An 8444-nucleotide genomic window follows, 5' to 3' on the forward strand; every position below is an offset into this window, starting at 1 on the left:
ATACCCCATCCTATATGGTACAACCAACACTTCAGCTATAAAGGGAACTTGATTTGTTGTTAACATAAGTTATAATCATGAATGGTTGACAACATTTACAAGTATTAGCATTATTCAAATAAGATAACTAATGTAATCATGTTAATAATTTATAATCTGATTCGAACCTCCATTTTGCGTGGTTTCCAATTGAGTAATACGAGTTTATACTATACTTGTTTGACATACCATTGGTGAATCCTCTAATCTTGTCATTTGTTATCTTTGTCTAATCTTTACATTGATTTTCCATCTCAAAGTTCTTATCAACTTCTTTTTCTTTTTTATTATTATTATTACTACTACTATTGTTGTTGTTATTGTTGTTACTATTGTTTATAATTTATACAATTAACCTCCCTGTGGTTTGACCCTGGTCTTGCCGGGTTATTTATTACTTCGACACTCTTATACTTGGGATAAAATATCAATCTTTTGGTCATGTCAACTCTAAGTACCTTGAGTATGAACAACAATAACCTCTTTTTTCATAGCCTGCAACCACACAGGAACTTTGAGGGTTAACTTGTAAGTAGCTAGTTCAATCAAAGACATATCAGTTCCCCCAGAATCCTGAACACTTGCTAAGAGAGCCTTTCTTTTAGTAATTTAGCTCTTGCTTATAGTTTGCATCATATGCGAATTAAGGGGAGGAATGGACAATATAACTAGTAGATTAGCAGGATTAAAACCATGAGGTGCTAATCCAGAATTAAAACTGATATCAAGCACCACAGGAATTGAATGAGAGGCTTAAATTGAAGCAGTAGTGCACTAAGAACTGGGAGAAATTACAGATGAAGCAAGTGTATGGGTACTAGTAGGGTGAGGATAAGAATCTAGGATGAAGGTGACAACTATATTTTTTATAATAACTATAGGCACATGATAGGTGGAAAGTAAACGTGATGGTGATGACACGAGTGTGTTTAAAGATTTCTGTATTAAGTGAGGATAGGGAAACTATTATTTATAAAAAATAACATGCCTAAAGATGAACAATCTCATTGTAGGCATATAATAACACATATAACCTTTGTATTTTATTGCATACCCAAGAAACATATATTTTGTAGTTTTAGCCTATAATTTAGTGTTATTATACGGTTTGAGAAGAGGAAAGCAAGTACATTCAAAGATTTGAAGGTGAGTAATAATTGGAGATGAGCCAAATAACATCTTAAAAGGAGATTTATGAAGAAGAACAGTATATGGCATATGATTTATTAGATATGTGGTTGTTAAACAAGCATAAGACCATAATTGAGATGGTAATTTAGCTATTTATAATAATAATATGATTATGGCTTCAATGATACACCTATGTTTCCTCTCAACTATCCCATTTTGTTCAAGAGTATTGGTACGACTAAAAGATTAATGTCTTCTTCCAAGTGCAGGAGTGTCGAAGTAATAAATAACTCGGTAAGACCGGAGTCGAACCACAAGGAGGTTAATTGTACAAATTATAAATAATAATACAATAACAACAACAACAAGTTTACATTATACTTATTCTTACACCATTAGTGTAACCTTTTCACCTTGACATAATTAACTTAGCTAGACATAATGAAAGAAAGCAAAATAGATAAACAAAATAAGAACATAAAAGTTAACTAAGTAAAGGAAAGGAAATGAAAGGCATAAACTTAATATTAATGAAAACAAAGCATAAAAAATACAAAGAGAGAAAGGAAGAGCATGATCTTGATCTGAACACCAAGATGCCTAAATGCATGGCAAATGCCTCCTTTTATAGGCCAAAAATGGGAACTATTGATTTGATGACTAATTGATAAGTGGGTGGCCAACTTTTGACTTGGTGACAATCTTTATCTTCTCTTGTCTGCCCAAAACGTCATTGATAACGTCAAAACTGGAGCCAGTTGCAAACATGAAAGTTGTAGGCAATTGTCTCAGCTTTCTTGTGTAAAAACTTCAGCTCATTTGGACTTCTAGAACTCCAGATATGGCCAAAATACCGAACAGTGCTCGGGCTGGAAGACAGATTCGGGCTTCTTTGTTGTTGCTACAATTTGGACTTGATAATGGCCTTTTTAGATCTTGGGCTCCATATGAAAGTTGTAGGCCTATGTCTTACCTTTCCATCCATATAAATTGGACCTAAATCTGAGATATATAGCTCCAGATATGACCCATTTACCGAACAGTGTTCCGGTTTGGATTGCACCGACATCTCTTTTCTAAGTTTGGCCATCTCTTTATCCTTGCAATTTAAGTTCTTCAAGTCATCAATCAATCCTTTTATTTATGTGATAGGCCTCAATTTAAAATGAACATTTACCTTAAATTAAAGGTATCTTATATTATTAGATATCTTATTATAAAACATGCTTTAGTTAAGGAGTTATTGATACTTCAAGTGCAAAATGATGATATAAAATCATGATAAAAATGCACTTTTAAGTACTAATCAAGTATATAGACAAAAATGTGATATGAAATGCCATTTTTTTAAAAGAAAATGTTTCAAATGAATGCAGGTATACTTCCCCCATCGATTTGAAGAGTTTTAATTATGATAGAAAACTGAGTAATAAGAAAGGAATAAAACGTAGTAATGGCAGAGAACAAATTAGACTTATTTACTAAAGGAAAAATCCAACAATATTTGGTGCTTTCATCTATAAAGATGGTGTAGTATTTATAACGATCAACTGATATACATGGTACAAGACCCTACAAATTAGTATGCAAAAGGAGTTACAGACTTATTGTCATACTGTGGAAAGGGTAGTTTGCTAACTTTCACTGCAAGACATGTATGACACATTATCGAAAAAAAGGTCTTAGGAACATATATATTAGTCTTATTTAACATTAAAGAAACAATAGTATTTGTTGGATGTCTTAACCTATGATGCCACAAATTAGACTGAATGAGTTGGCTAAGAAATGTCTTAGCTTGAGAAGGTTATTCTAAGTTTGAAGGTACGAAGGCATGGACAATCTATTATCACACAAGCCTTTGTAAAGGATCCTCCTTGTGGCTTTGTCCTGAATCCAAAAACAAAATGCATCAAATATAAGCCAGTAGTTATTGTGAAGGCAAAATCGATGTACTGACAACAAATTTTAAGTTAATTAAGGAACAAAAAACACATAATTCAATTTGATTGGTGACATAAATGAATTAATAATAGAATGATCAATATAAGATACTTTCAAACCTTTACCATTCACGGTGTGAATTATCTTAATCATTGGATATAGTAAGGCCAATTTCATATTAGTCAGATCTATCGTTATATAATTTGTGGCTCTATAATCAGTGAGCCATACTTGATAGGGGCGTGAAGAATTGGGTAGTGGAGATGCAAAGTTAAGCATTGTGTGCATGAATTGCATAAAAGGTTGTTGTTTTTTAAATTATAAAGATGTGAATGATAAATATGGAGAAAGAGCTCAATATTGAGTAAACTGCAAATTTTATGGTTATATAAGATAAGAGGATTGTGTTGAATAAGAAGCGGTGACATGCATCCCAATATAGTTTGGACCCTTATCATTATAGAAACAATACTAGATGGTATGATTACTTCTACCATAGATGTGACACGTGGTTTTATTAGGAGGAAAAGCCTCACAAAGTAGGGCAGTATGTCTCTTAGAGTTGCATAGTTGACAAATTAGAATTATGGGTATTGAGGGACTTCAAAACCTCCAAGATAAGAGTTGTGAAGTGCATGTGCCATATAGAAAAACATTAGTCTAGAATTAAAAAATCTAAATGTCTGGGTGAATTTGTCTTTACCCTGCTTGTTGTTCCTATTATATGGCTTCAAACCTCTAGTATCCATATGAGATGGACCATAATTCAGAGAGAAACCTATATTGGCAACCATTGTTGTCATGAGAGGAGTATTAGCAACCATTATATGGCTTAAAACCTCTAGTATCCTCTGTAAGTAATTGCGATTGGAAATCTTTTAGTGAAATCACACTTTCACGCCCCCTTATAACACATTTGAAAATGTTATACTCAACAACTAAACCATTCAAAGCAAGAATAATAATGTTTTCATCCATAAAGTATACCCCAATAGCAAAAAGATAGTCTCTAGTTTGTTTAATACGATGTAGATATTGTGAAATCGAATGTGGCCCTTTTTTAATTGTTTGCAGATTAGATTTCATCCGAAAAATGCTAGTTCTAGACATAGTGAAAATTTATTCATTTAACCTAATCCATAAATCCTTGGAGCTAGTGCTACTAATTGTAAAGGATATAACAACAAGTGATAATGTGGGAGTGATCAATTACATAATAGCTTAGTCATGCATTTTCCATACTATATATTCATCAATCTAAGAAAAAAAAGTGATACCAGATTCACCTGAGGTCGAACTATATTGAGGTGGATAGTGGATCAAACCACAACATAGCCTATAATTTCATTGCTTTCAAGCAAAAGTTGCATATTAAAGTTCCAATTGATGTAGTTCAAATCATCAAACTTGACATTAACAGGTGTGGGAATAAAGGAAATGATTGTTGTAATTGAAGATTGAAGCAACTAGAGTTGTGAAACAATCATAATCATGATTTCAAGATCAATATGTAATACACCAAAACAAAGAACAAAGAAGAGACAACAGAGAATGCAGAAACAACAGAGGATCAATAAGAAAAAAATTCAAATGTAAGCAACAATAACTCTATTACCATGTTAAACTTTGTTAACAGATCAAACAGAAACTAAAATTTTGTAGATTAATATCAGAGATATAGTAAGGGAGAGCTAAGAGATGAAAGAGAAGTTAGACGGAAAGAGCAGACTGATTAATCTTCTTATTATTCATTACTCTTTATTTTCACAAGATAGTTATCTATATCTAAAGTTATAAATTATAAACTTAACAACTTCAAATGACTAACTCTCTAACTAACTGGCTACTTTATTGAGATCATGATAAATGTCACAATCTGATGCACTATATTGTAACACAGCCCAATCATTATCACTATAACTTACAAGATCAATGTTATTAGAATATCTGTAAAACAAGCCAAAATCAACAATACTTTTGATATATTAAAAAAATTCACTTCAAAGCTTTAAGATGTATCATACTTAATGTCTCCATAAACTTGCTCACAAACCCCACTAAAAAAAAAAATCCAGTCAAGTGCATATCAAATACCTTGAACTCCTAACTAGGGTTTGAATGTTGAAGAGTCTACCTTCTTTTCCTTTATCATTCTTTCACATCTTCACTCCACACTCAATTGGAGTATTCACTTTAGCATAATCCTTCATTTTGAACTTCTTGTTAATCTCCTTAGCTAAGTTTTTTTGGCTTACAAAGATCACATCCTCTCTTTATTTGATCTCAATCCCTAAGTATTATGTCTAAAGACTAATGTTCGTCATCTCCATCATCTCAAATTCCTTGATCATTGTTTGTTTGAAGTCTCTAATTATTTTTGGATTGTTTCCTATCAAGATCAAGTCATTTATATAAAAACATACAATAAGAGTATCACCACTTCCTTTTATCTTTATATAGAGAGTATATTCACGGGGGCATTTTACAAAACTATTTTATAAGAAGTAGTCATCAATGCATACCAAGCCCTTAGGGCTTAGTTCAATCTGCACAAGGCTTTGTTCAATTTTAATACCTTGTCTTCTTATCCCTTCACTTCATAATCCACAAGTTGCTTAATGGAGACCTCTTCCTCAAGAAAATCAATAAGACTGATTTAACATTCATTTGATAGATTTTCTATTTATGTTGAGTAATTATGACAACGATTAATCGAATGGTCTTAAATCTAACAATGTAACAACGAGAGCAAAAACCTTATCATAGTCAATCTCATACTTTTCATTATAGCCTTTTGTCACTAACCTTGCATTGTATCTCTCAACTTCTTTAGCATTCTTCTTTTCTATATAGATCCACCTAAAGTCTATTAGCCTATTTCTATTTAGTCTAGGAACTAATTTTCATATGTCATTCTTCTCAATTGATGTAATTTCCTCATTTATAGAAATTCTCTATTTTGTATTTTGCATTACCTTTTCAAATATTATAGGATCATATATAGTAAGGTGATAATATAGTGTTATATCATCATCAATAGGAGTAGTTACCTCATATAAATCATCAAGGCTTCTCATCCTTCATAGTGAACTTGATTGGCTACGACTACTTGAGCTTCTACTAGAAAAAAAAAAGATAAAGACAAAGATGACACCATTAGTGATTATAGAGCTATAATTTATTCTTCATGATCTTAATAGCTCTTCTATTTTTTTATCAAGAACCAATAAAAAATAATATTTCTCATCATCATCTACCTTTCAATCATATGCTCCTTCTTCATTGAACTCAACATCTCTATTAATCACCATCTTTCCTTTTCTGAGGTTGTAGAACATATATTCTTTAGACTTTTGATTATAGCCTACAAAGATCATTTTTTTTCTTTTGTCATCTAGCTTGGTCTTTACTTGATCATCTACATGTATATAGTCAATTCTTTAAAATACTTTCAAGTGAGTAACAATACTTGGCTTTCTTCCATTTTATGCCTTTTATGGACTCATGACATTCAAGTCTTTAGTAAAACACCTATTTGACAAATAGATAACACATTCTATAATTTTAGCTCAAAACTCTTTAGGCATCTTATTGCTTTTAAGCCATATTTCTTGACTCATTAATGATGCTTCCATTATTTTGCTCCACCACATCATTTTATTGTGGGGATTTAGGCACTATTAGGAGTATTTTATACCATGATCTTTGTCGTAACCTAAGGGCCTATTTGTTTTTGTGTTTCAAAAGCACTTTTGAAAAAAATTGAAATTTTTTTATTAACTTTAAATTAATATGTTTTTAGTGTTTTCAAATCATTTTGATGTACTGATGTCAAAAATTATTTTTAAAAAATAAAAAAACATTGTTGACATGCATTTTGGAACGAAAAGCTATTTGAAAAGCAACAACAACCACACTTCCAAACAGACTCAATTCTAGATTATTCCCTAAAATTTATTTATTTTTAAATAAAAAATAAAATAATTAAAATAAAGGTTGATGACGTTAAGGAAGTAGGTAAAGGAGGATTGAAAAAAAATATATAAAAACCAAGCTGTAATTTTGAAGGAAATTTAAAGCCTAATTGTACCCCATTATGCCTAAAAATTAAAAACAAAATACAAATTCAAGGTTAAATTAAATGATCATTGGATGAATTTTCATAAAAATTAAGTTCAAAGATATAATTAAATTTTTAATAATCATGGGATAAATTAAAATTTAATTTTGTTTAAGAATTAATTTGGGTTTAATTGAAGGATTTAATTAAGTGCAAGGACTTAATTATACTTTAAATGGGTCAAATTAGTTTTATTTTAGGCTTAATTGGTAAAAAATTAAGTTTGAGGGCCTAATTTGAGCTTAATTAAGAAGATTCAAATTTTAAGAGATCAAATATAATTTTATCAAGTTAATTGATTGAAATCAGGGATAAAATTATAAGAAAAATAAAGTTTTGGGGTCAATTAGGGATTAAGTTGACAAAATTAGCAGCCAAGGACTAATCTACAAGAGACGTCAAACTATAAAGACTTAATTAACAAAAAACAGGGATAAAACTGAAGAAATTAAAAGTGTAATGGTAATTTAAGGGTTAAATTGCATAAAACTAAGGTCAAGGACCAAATCATAAAAGGCGTGTAAATTCAGGGTTCCAATTGTTGTTTGGTAGGGGCTAAATTACCCTAAACCAAAGGTTGAGGGTTGATTAGGGGTGCAATTGAACAAATACAAAAGCAAAAGGACTTAATTGAAGTTAGGGAAAAAATCCTTTAATTAACCTAAAATAACGCTGTTTTTAAAAGGAAAAAGAGGTCGTCTAGTCATTGTTAATTGTCTTCCCTGATTTTTTCCAAAAATAACAGCTCATATGTCCATCAAAATTGACAAAACATGCACCAAAATGGTCAACTAACATACCTCTATTCTTGAGTATGGTTCGTTCAAGCCTATTAACATGACATCAACCCCAGTATCGGTCTAAAGAGGTCAATTCATGCAGCCTTTTCCTAAAGATTTGACAACTCAAGATGCATACTTTGAACCAATAGTTAGGATCTTTTCTAACCAAACAAAAGGCCACAATTTGGCATTATTAAAGACAAAATGTCCCTCTTCCACCTTCTATAAGTAGGGGTGCATTTCATAGCCTGAGTAATGATAAAATTAGGTCCAAAGGCATCTAAAAAACTAGTCATTCCCAGTTCCTATCCAACATTTTCCTACCTTTTTTCTCTCTCCACCATGTCTTAAGCCCCTGAAAACCCCATAGACACCCTTCTCCTTCACCAACAAACGGCAATGCAACCTCCCTACGAACCCAAATCCTC

Source organism: Populus euphratica, unplaced genomic scaffold (assembly GCF_000495115.2).
Source record: "Populus euphratica unplaced genomic scaffold, PopEup_1.0 scaffold85.1, whole genome shotgun sequence".
Taxonomy (NCBI): Eukaryota; Viridiplantae; Streptophyta; class Magnoliopsida; order Malpighiales; family Salicaceae; genus Populus; species Populus euphratica.